This window comes from Crinia signifera, chromosome 1, assembly GCF_055691185.1.
Source record: "Crinia signifera chromosome 1, ASM5569118v1, whole genome shotgun sequence".
NCBI classification, from domain to species: domain Eukaryota; kingdom Metazoa; phylum Chordata; class Amphibia; order Anura; family Myobatrachidae; genus Crinia; species Crinia signifera.
The window spans coordinates 163,875,579-163,887,771 of record NC_139217.1 but is presented as its reverse complement, the minus strand read 5'-3'; the positions used below and the strand labels follow the sequence as shown (position 1 = coordinate 163,887,771).

The 12,193-nt window shown below is 39.5% G+C and overlaps 1 protein-coding gene across 4 annotated transcripts in view; it reads left to right on the top strand.

Moving 5' to 3' along the window:
• The window catches only part of TMEM150C (transmembrane protein 150C), a 164,711-nt gene that overhangs the window by 33,958 nt on the left and 118,560 nt on the right, over positions 1-12,193 (top strand). The window lies entirely within an intron of this gene.

Genomic DNA, 12,193 nt, shown 5'->3' with positions numbered 1-12,193 from the left:
GACATTTACTATACCGAAAATACGGCAATTCGTATTCGTATTGATGTGCTATCAATACGAATACGAATTGCTGTATTTTCGGGATAGTAAATGTCAAAAATAACTGTATTTCTGGATACAAAAACACCTATTTTTTTACAAATTTCCTTTAGTAAATTTCCCCCATAATGTCAACCCATTTTGGTGCTTGGATACTCACCTTTCTGTTTTCTCTGAGTTTTCCATTTGCTCTTTTACTTAAAGAGCAAATTAAGGGCATAATTCAAGTATGTATGCCATGTCAGATCTTCACACAATAAAGTTATTATCACCAGACAGCACATATTCTTCCATAACAATGCACATGCATCAAGGTGTCGATGTGATTGACAGGAAGTGACCATTTGGCATTGCTACAGGGATTGTTTGTAAAAATGCCAGTGTGTCATGGCAGTTTTCAGGGCAAGTATCTGCCTGTGGCTGCATTGCCATAGGCCTACCCTTTATTTTAGTGTTCCTTATATTTGCATATAGGCTGTGAATATGTACGCAATTTACATTGCGATAGCTGTGGTGGGCAGCTTAATTTGCTTGCATTAGCAGTTCAGTAGCTTAGAAATATTTGCATACAAACATTAATTAGGCCATAAATCATAAACTTGCAATTCGACCCAAGTTAGAAGCTGTGTTACTTTTACACAGCACCTTGACCCAGGTCCATAAGTCACCAACCTGTCATTATCTTGGGTCCGAGGTGTGATGTGAAAGGGTTATTAGTCTCTGCCACACACCGTAATGCCCATTACATATTATGCAGCACACCATAATGCCCATTACACATGCAGTTCCACACACCCAGAGCCGGCCCTAGCCTAAATGACGCCCTAGGCAATATTTTGGCTGGTGCCCCCTAGCACCGCCACTAGTTTCGCCTCTGACCTGCTCCCCTTTCCCAGCACCATCAACCCTCATCAAAGCAGTCATCATTTTGGTGCTCCTACCCGCAATATTTTAAATAGAAACAGCGCACACATTCGGTGTGCAGCCCAAACAGGGGTGTGTTCTTGCTGGGAAGCGGCATGGCCACCCAATAGTACCCCCAATTCAAATTATGCCACACAATAGTGCCACTTTATTCACATTATATCATGCGATGGTGTCCCTTATTCACGTTACATCACACAGTAGTACCACTTTACCTTATGTACAGTACATTACTCCTCATATTATTCACATTATACCCTTAGAAAAAAATCCTGAGAAAATATTGTATTTAAGCACCTCCATGGCCACACTGCAACCCAGCACAAAGCAGTGTGTGCTGGGCAGAGGACAAGAGCTGCAGCTGCTGCTGTCACTTAAGGGGAGGGGGCCCGGGGCCCCTACTGGGCCCTTCCATCAGACTTTGGCCTGGGTAATTTGTACCCCCTACCCCTTTCTCTCGGCACCCCTGATAATACCACACAGTAATGCCCCTTACACCTGACACACATTATTAATGTCCTTATAAACATAATGCCGCTTACACATTATGCCAACCTTTATTAATGCCCTTCATACACATAATGACACACATAATGCCCCTTACACATATGTTGCACATTATTAATGCCCTTATACACGACACACAAAATGCCCTTTACACATATGTTGCACATTATTAATACCCTTATACACATGACACACATAATGCCTGTTACACATATGTTGCACATTATTAATGCATTTATACACGACACACATAATGCCCCTTACACATATGCCGAACACTATTGCACAACCAACCCACCCACAGACAGCACTCGCACAACCGCTAACACTGTGACCTCTGCCTCTGCTTGGATACAGATGTTTCTTCATACATCTTGCCTCAATAGACCATGCAGCTCCTGGTCAGTTCTGCTAATGTTGGGTGCATTTTTTGCTGAAAATTCAACCTTTTTGCATTGTTATGTGACCAGGTACAGCCTCAATCATACACAGAATATAGGCATGCTGCATATCATTTTAATCAGCAGAAGCTGCTGATGCCCCTAGGCATTCCAAATGCCCTAGGCCAGAGGTTCCCAATCTTTTTTGATTCACGGCACCCTAGAGAATCAGAATTTTTTTCACGGCACCCCTAGGTCCAAAAAAATTAATTAGATTGGGTTTATATGCGATTCTTAGCGGCAGTTATGTGGTAAAGGGCAGGATTTGCTTCTGTTTGTACACATTCTATGATTGGCAGCCACCAGCACTGGTTTTGCTCCTAAATAATTAACCATTAATAATTTGAGTTGGTCCTGGACCACCAAGCCGCGGCACCCCTGCATGTGTCCCGTGGCACCCCAGGGAGCCACGGCACACAGTTTGGGAACCACTGCCCTAGGCAATTGCCTAGTTGGCCTATGCCTAAGGCCGGCTCTGCACACACCGTAATACCCAATACACATTATAGCAAACGACACAATGCTCTTTACACATTATAACACACAGCGCAATGCCCAATACACATTATTCCACAAGCCGTAATGCCCGTTACACATTGTACCGCAAGCTGTTATGCCAAGAACTACTTTGCTGCATCTTATTTTGCCTTCTTACCTCCTTCCTCTCCACCCCATTTTACTAAGAAAATAGGGGCAATTGCAGTAGTCCAACCGAGAGATGACAAATTAGTTATAGTAGTTTGCAACTAATAACAATTACATTTTGTTGGTTTGAAGTTCGATAAGTTAAAAAATATTGTAATTGAAATTTGTCACAGTTGTACTATTTGTATAATTCCCAAAAGTTTATTAGATTTAAATGTAAAAAATATATGGATGTTCATTGTTACTGACAAAATTAAGTGAAATAAAACAGCCTTCTTGTGATACAGTTTATTGCTTTTATCAATAATTTAGATCCTACTATATTTTACAGTACATATGGCAACTTCAATATATTATTTCATGACTTGTATATTCTACTATTGGGTAAGACATTTCTTCTTAATGAGTTTTGCAGTTTATTTTGTTACTATTTTATAGTGTGGTTATGGGCTTTATTACATATGATACAGTTACAGTATACATTTTATATGCCAAGGAATATTTACAAACAACTGAAAAAGGACCATTAATTGATAGCAGATTCATCTTTACATGTGCAAAGCTTGGCAGAATCTCAGACTCAAATTAACTTTTTGCGTTTAGGATGCTGACAAAATAATTACTTTTCCTTGAAAACAGGAAAACATTTGGAATACATCTTTAAGAGCATGCACTGATCAGAAAAACATGTTATATGTACCAATTGCAACAACATTATTCTACAACTCTGTTTAAAGTATTTATTTGGGTCTAGTATAGGACCTACGTACAATGGAAGATGTAACAAAGAGGAGACATTGAGCATCCTGGCAGTCAGGATGCCAGTGTATCGATGCCGTCAGTATCCGAAAGGATCAGAATGCCTGAATACTTACAGTTAGTATTCCAATAGGTAAGTATGCAGTGGGAGTGGGCATCCTGGCATAGGGATTGGTTAGGTTTAGGCACTACTGGGGAGATTTAGGGTTAGGCCTCGGGGACAGGAAGGTTAGAGTTGGGATGCCGGGAGGTTTAGGCTCTTAAGCTGTGGGGGAAGTGGGGTTAGGTTTAGGTAGTGGGGTGTGGAGGTTAGGGATGGCACTAGTGGGGAGGCTTAAGGTCAGGCTATGGGGGAAGTGTAGGGTTTGGCTGCTAGAAGGGAGGGTTAGTGTCTGCGTCAGTATTCTGACCACCAGCATCCTGACTGCTGGTCATCTGTATGTATCCCTAGCAAAGTATGTCACCTGTTTTGTAACTATGTGAAATTAGTGAGTTCCTACTTTCCTCTAACATCATCATAAGGCCTGTTAGATGTACTGAACTTGAACATTTATAAAATGTAGTGTGATAAAGTAGCAGCCAATATGCGTCTGTCATGTTACAGGCTTGGTTTGAAAAATGACAGTTGGGGGCCATTTTGATGCTGGTTTATCAATCTCTATTTTGTCACTTCAAGGCTTTGTACATCTTGACAATTAATTATCTTCACACACAATAAATATATATTGACCAATTGTAGCCGGTATCCTTTCCCTCAGCTGCAATCTTTCCCACTTTATTATTGACACATTACTCCAACCTTACGTTTTAAAAAATGTATCTCATCTGAAGGACTCTTCCACCCTTCTTAATAAATTGAGTCAATTCAGATGGAAGGATGAGTACTGTTGGCTGACAGTAGATGTGCAAGCCCTGTATTCGTCAATTCCACACGAAAAAGGCATGGAAGCGGTCGAATACATACTATCAAAGTCTGCAGATCACTCCAGGGAGGAAATTGAATTTATATTGAGTAGTATTAAATTTATTCTTACGCATAACTACTTTGAGTTTAACAACAAATTCTTCCTTCAAAAAACCGGCACTGCGATGGGGACCAAATTTGCCCCATCGTATGCCAATCTGCTAATGGGCATGTGGGAGGAGCTACATGTTTATCAGTCAGAGTATATGGCCCATATCCTGTTTTATCAGCGTTATATAGACGACTTGATCTTCATATGGCAGGGAGACTGCGCCAGTGTTGAATCCTTCATGACAAAACTTCAGACTAACAACTTTAACCTGAAGTTTACCCACAAGTATAACCAAAGGGTCATTGACTACTTAGATCTTGAACTAACTGGAAATCCTGGAGAAATTGTGTCCACCAAAACCCACTTTAAAGATGTCGACTGTAACAGTTTTATCCCGTATGAAAGCTGTCACCACCCTAACTGGAAAGACAGTGTACCATTTGCACAATTTGTCAGGCTAAGGCGAAATTGTAGCCGAGTGGAAGATTACCTATCCCAGTCGCTCTTATTGTCTCAACGGTTTGTAGAGAAGGGATACAACCCACAGAAAATCGATGAAGCGAGAACTAAAGCACTCACTAGAACAAGAGAAGACATCCTACATCCATCTGAACCCACTAAGAAGGTGGCTAAATTTGAGAAAAGATCATTCATTACCCAATACAACAAAGAGAGTCATCAAATTAGAAAGATCTTGACAAGACACTGGAACATCCTACTCAAGGACAATGTTTTGGGTTCCCACCTACCGCCTAAACCTGACCTTCTTTTCCGCCGAGCGACAAACCTAAAAAGTATGATAGCCCCTAGCTGTCTGAAATCTGGCACCTCTAAGAAAACCTGCGCTGACAATTTCCTCACCAAAAGAATTATATGCACACCATGTCAGAGATGTATTTGTTGCAAGCACATGGAGAAAGGAACCTTCAAGTGTACAATAGATAAAAAGCAGTACTCTCTCAACCACCCTGCCACCTGTAATTCTATATATGTTATATATAGAATTACTTGCAGTTGCGGCCAATCATACATTGGCAAAACTAAAAGGCAAATTAAAATAAGAATTCAGGAGCATATTCGTAACATCAAACACAAATTGGACATTCATAGTGTCCCGAGACACTTTAAGGAGAAGCATGAATCCAAGGTCGATATTAAAAACTTTGTGTTTACAGTCCTTGAAGTAATTGAACAAGACCCCAGAGGAGGAGACAGGGATCTTAAATTATCGAAACAGGAAACCTTCTGGATTTATACCCTTAATACGCTCTCCCCGAGGGGTTTAAATGAGAGCATAGATATTGCTTCCTTTCTGGGCTGAATATATATGTCACGTTTATAATGCATCTTTCATCGCTCTATTTTTTTTTTTTCTTATTTCAAATAGGGGATCTTATTTTATGTCAACTCTCTATATTATTCACACTTTATGGGCACAGCGAATGTGTAATACTGTATAACCCATATAATATTGGCACAATTATGTATATGGATTAATGTAAGATCAATCCATCCCAAGGGCCAACCTAAACCACATTGTCTCAATTGTACCCTTTCGTGAAAAGGATATACAATGAGATTCTCACACACAACACTCCCTTAAGTGTTTAATATTTAGAATTTCAATAATAGGTGTCCCTTTAGTTGAGCACTACATACATGTCCTATAGAAAATATTATTAAGGTACACATTTTCACTTAATATTATCACAATACCCATCAAACCCCTCTCTATATGCGTTAAGCATCCACTATCAGGGTCCCCTATTATGGAACCCCACGTATTTATATGTTATTGAATATCTGTAATTTAGTATCTGTTTAGCAGAATGCACACACCACTAATTTTAGCCATCAGCACGCTGATTGGTACAGCGCGCTATACTAGGTAGCCGATCTCTTATGAGAGAATTGACAAACCCCCACTATTTCTTGTAAACTTTATTAGTTTTTATATTTGATGTCCCCTTGTATTTGTATATTTAGCAGTTGGAACCGCTATTAAATGCCAGGTATCATCGTTCTGGTAGCGCGCTATAAGGGCAGCATGTCTCCCACAGGAGAACTGACTGATGCGCTGATTGGAGCAGCGTGTCATATGGGCAGCCAATCTCCTACAGGAGAAATGACTGACCCTCCATTTGGAACGCAAGCACAATCTGTCACATAGACGTGACGTTCCTACAGCACTATCATTTGGAACGCATGTTCCGTCGCATAGATAGGAAGCGGAAGTTCACCTACGGAAGTATGGGTGACCCGCACATTGGAACGCAAACCACGGATTATAGTAAGTAACCACTCACTGGCCCGCTTATTTACACTAGATGGTCACTCACACACTTTGTGAGGAACATCTGTAGCTGTCTCGCTCTGTAATCAAACCCCTCACGTTATATGTTGTTAATTTGGGAACCGGATATGACCTCACTGGCTCTAGGTATTTATAGACGCCAGGACAGCTCAGTATCATTCTGGCTGTCGGGAGTACCTGCGTGCTACCACCCTACAGGTAAGGTGCCTTTGGGATGGATTCCATCATATACTGCTTGTCATTGTATATTCTCTCAGTGTGCCAATATAACTATGTACCGCTAAAGTATTATTTAAATACCTGCGCTATGTATTAGATTGCCTATACTGCTAAAAAACCCTGTGCTATGTGTTAAATTAATGACATCTGTACATCTGCGCTATGCATTAGATTGCCTATACTGCTAAAAGCCCAGTGCTATGTGTTAAATTAATGACATCTGTGCATTTAGTTCGCCATATGGCTGTTGTTGAACTGTGCTTTCTTGGTTTATTGCCGATAAGCACTATAGTACCTGTTTTATTTGCTGAATGAATGACATCCATTGTTTATGGACATAACATTACGGTTAACCACTCACGTGGTATTTGCTATTTATTCATAACCCAGCCCAGGAATTGTACTGGCTGTTTTGATTTCGCCCTTACAATGTAACGACTCTAATGTATTATGTAGAATTTATGTATGTATGAATGTCACATATATACATATACATCTTTCATAGATATTTTACCACATTGGGTTGTCTTTTGGACGTGAACGTTATTGGGTTGTGAACCCTAACTGATTATTGACCATCTGGTCAGTCTGTTCTTGCCAACATCCGGTATGTACAACAAGGCTTCACTACTCTGTCTTCACCATATTTCTGAGTCACCCCACATTGATAGGTGTGGTTCACTTTTTATAGGTATTTTTTTGGATTTATAACATCCACCACCTAAGGATTGCTGTGGACTTACCTCCCAGCCTAATTTATATCTACGTGCGAGGGTCACGATACTATACCACACTATAGGTATGTAATCTTGAATCTCCTTACCATTTCCTCTCCACCTCTCTCTCCTCATCCCCGACCATGTTATTTAAAGTGCTCATCTTCTACAGTTGGACACACAGTTGTGCCTAATTATCTGTTTAATAACTTATTTTAGATTATAAAATCTCGGACCTACCATCTACTCTAAGGATGTTTTTTCTGCACAATTGTTGATGTACAACTTTTGGTATGTACTAGATTAATTAACTAGTTGTAAATGGTCATATTAATTTTCTGTACTTTTTACAACATATCATGATCTCTACCATCTACAGTGTAATCAAACCCCTGATGAAGTCTTTTTTAAGACGAAACGCGTTGGGCTGTTGAATTCATATCCTAAAGATGAAATCCAGATGTGAACAGTGAAAAATATGTTTTAATAAAATTGTTTTACTATTGAATTTCTATCACATTGTAATTGGATTGGTTATTCACACCATAAATCGTAGTGGTGATTTTACTTATAGTTGGTGGAGAATATATAGCGCTCTCTACTCTCTCTTTGTCTTTGTTATATCTCCCACTAACAGGGGGGATTTGTAGAGAAGCTACTTTGTGTACTGGGCGCTCTTGGGGTCACTTTGTGTTTTCTATATATATATATATATATATATATATATACACACACACACACACACACACGAATGGGCACCTACCAAGGTATATATATATATATATATATATATATAATTCTCCAGTCTGTCCGCACTCTATAGAAATATTTTTTCAAAGTTGGGTGTTCCATAAGATGAATAAATCCATCCATAGAATATACAAACACAGAATGGGCACTCACCAAGGTCACGGTTAATCCAGCGTTTTAATGGTAAAACAAGAACATAGTCGACGTGACGTTTCAATCCTTAATGGACCATCATCAGCACATATACTACGCAATTTCTGTAGGTCAAACACACAACCTTCCTCCCAAGAGGATGTATGTAGGAAGGATGTGTGGGGTTGCAACCACGGGAGCTGTCTCTCACCTATACCTGTAGCTGACAAATTCAAAACAAAGTGTCAAAAGCTATGTACTCTATGGTTTAAGACCAGGGAGGTATCTTGCTTGGACTTGATCACACTCACAGGTGTATAAAATAAATAGAAATATATTGTATAGAATTTTACTTTATTGTGTCCATTCCCTTTTGGATATGCAGTTAATGTGCTGACAGTCGGTATCCCTGTGTTTACAATCCCAACTCCGAAATCCCAAATATTGACATCCATAATACTGGTGCACAAGGTCTATTCTCCTTTGTGGGGGTCCATGACTCCTGTAGAGGGGGCAAAAAACCTTATGGTGAGTGAAGCAATCCACCATGCCTGCAGCATGGTGAGTGCAGCTTTGTGCCCCCCCCCCCCCCCCCTGTGGCATTCCGCTGACCTGGATACTGCCATCAGGATTGTGACCGCCGGCATCCTGGCTGCTGGCAAATACTGAATCCCCTTTCGGCCTATGGTGTCCTTTCTTGCACCCTCTGTAGTCAGTGCTTAGAGATCCCTACAAAGGGAACAATAGCTAGCATCAGTGACCAGGCATGGATATGAGAACACAGTGACCCCAGAGGAACTTATTTAAATATTCACAATACTCACAATCTCTGTTGCTGAGAAACATTGTAAAAAATGTGAATTCGAGAGCTGGCCATACACCTAAAGATTTATTGTCAGATCTGGCTGGTTGGAACAAAAATCTGGTAATTACTGAATGACAGTTTTTCAGTTTTCCAGCATTTCCAAGCAAATAGTCAATTGTCATTGCTCTCATCCGTAACCAGGTTTTTGTTCCAACCAGCCAGATCTGACTATAAATCTGTAGGTGTATGGCCAGCTTTACAAACAATGGCATAACAACTATGAAATCATATTCAAATTATAGGTTTCACTGTTTCTATCAAAAGAAGATATATTTGCCTTAAAAGCAGACATTTAAATCCTAGAAAACAGAATTATACTCCATATATACCTGCCATACCACTTTGAGTAGGACTCTTTTTTTTCTCTGGAATGCAATTTAGTTTTATATAAACATGAGTGTGTGTAGTAGTTGTCTTTGTAATTATATAATCTGTATGGCTATCTGCCTAACTATTCTTATACATTGCATATATAATCGCTCCATTTCAGCACCCGCTCAGCGAGTCGCCCAACAACAACTTTTCTTTAGGCATGGCTAACAAATGTAATCATTACAGTCAGCGCACAGATATACAGTACAACTAAAAGGAGACTGGTAGCCATATAAAACAAGTTAAATGTATTGGTTTGTAAATGGTTTCCTGGACAAGAACCAAGTCAATATATTGAAAGAAAGAATATCCACTGCACTTAGTAAAATCCTTAATGGCTCCTGTCATACGTAACACATACTGTTGAATGGACCCTTTTCTATCAGAATGTAAAGTATTTGAAATAACACTTTAAGGATAGAAGATACAGCAATTTTACATTTTTAAATAAATCTTATCGCTAGCAGTGTTGACACATCTCTTATTACAGACAGATTGACATGTCTAAATCATAGTACAAAGAATCCGTCTTCACAAAATGAAAGAAGGGAAAGGGGGGACATGATAGAAATCTTCAAATATATCAAGGGTTTTAACATAGTACAGGTGGGAAATTTTCTTCAAAGGAAAACAAGTAATAAAACACGAGGACATGCACTGAAACTGGAGGGAGGTAGGTTCAGGGGAAATGTTAGAAAGAATTACTTCACAGAAAGGGTAGTGGATAAGTGGAATAGCCTCCCATCAGAGGTGGTAGAGGCTAAGACAGTAGAACAATTTAAACATGCTTGGGATAGGCATATGAATATCCTTACAAAGAAATAAGGATTAAAAAGGGTTGAGTTTACCTGAAGGGTAAAAAAGGGGCAGACTAGATGGGCCAAATGGTTCTTATCTGCCGTCAAATTCTATGTTTCTATGTTTCTATGTAACTTCGCTTTACTACAGCCTACTGCTGCAATTTCAAAGCCATTAATGCTAACCCCTGTATTCCACAGCATGCCAGAAAAGGTTCTGTCACCTAAGAATGGATAGGTTCTGAATTTAGTAGATAACAAATAATTAAATAGAGGCACTTAAGATTAGTGCTAGCAAATGCAAATTCTGTTATTATACCAACTTTAATTATAGGCAGCAGAACACTTGCAGACATTAGGACACAAGTAACATAATACACAGCCTATTATATAAAACCACAATCACCACAATGCACTAAAAAATCCATTAGCACAAAAGGTATATTTGATTACAATAAACTTTCGAGCCAGATAGTCCCTTTTTATATCGCAGTATAAGAAGCAAATTAAGAACATGTTTTTAATTAAAGTAAAAATGCAAATAAAATGAGTTAGGGGATATTTCATTTTAGAATTGGGATTCATCAGGTTAGAATCATTTTAGCTATTGAATTTTGTAAAAATGAAGAATAACGTAGTAATTTCCACAATTTAGACACAGAGAGGGAATTCAGAGTAAGGTATTACTGCTAAAAAAACTTGTGGGACAATTTTGGATTAGTGCAGGTATACCAATGGTATTCAACTCTATGTTAAATGCATGTGGGGTTTACAACTTTGAAAACCCTGTGGCACACTGCCGCTGCAGAAGACCGGATCTTGAGTCTGGATGAAGTAATCACTGACTAATTAAGCTAATTGGAAACCTGCAATTGCTTATTAGTTCTTAGGTGTGGGTTCCTGCAAATAATGTTTTTATGTAAAAAAAGACTTGCTCTGGGGGTGCAGTAATTTCTATAGAATAGGAAAACCTCACAGCTACGGAAAAACCTTAATTGAATATGCCCCAAGGGGGATATTTATCAAATCTTGGAGAGATATAAAGTAGAGAGTATTAAGGTGTCAATCAATCAGTTTCTGTCATTTTTGTAGCACAGCCTGAACATTGAAGTGCCAAAAGTTATGGGACAGGTGCCTAGTATTGTGGAGGACCCCCTCTAGCACCACAAAGTGCACCAACTCAACAAGGCATCAACTCCATAAATTAACGGAAGACCACTCTTGAGATGGTGACCCATGCCGTCTGCATAGCTTCCTACAGCTCTCTGATACTTCAACGCATTCCATAAATGCTTGACTGGGTTCATGTAGGGTGAATGTGGTGATCACACCATTCATTGGAACTCTTCAAAGCGCTTCTTAAACTACCTGCTGGAATATTCCTTTGTGGGGCTACATGAAGTCTGCAAATGGTCTCCAAACACTGCAAGTAGCAGTAACAGTCAATGGCATGTACAGATAGACCAGCTAACCCAAACTATGCTGCATGAACATACACCAAAACATTATGGAATGACCACCAGTCTGCATGGTGCTTTATTAGCATCTGGACCTTGTGGGGTCTGCATCACACCTTGTGGGGTCTGCATTACACCTTGTGGGGTCTGCATTACACCTGCGCATGCCATCAGCACAAAACAACTGGAACTTTGACTCATCCGACATGTTGCCAGTCCTTCAGACTAAAATGAGTAATAT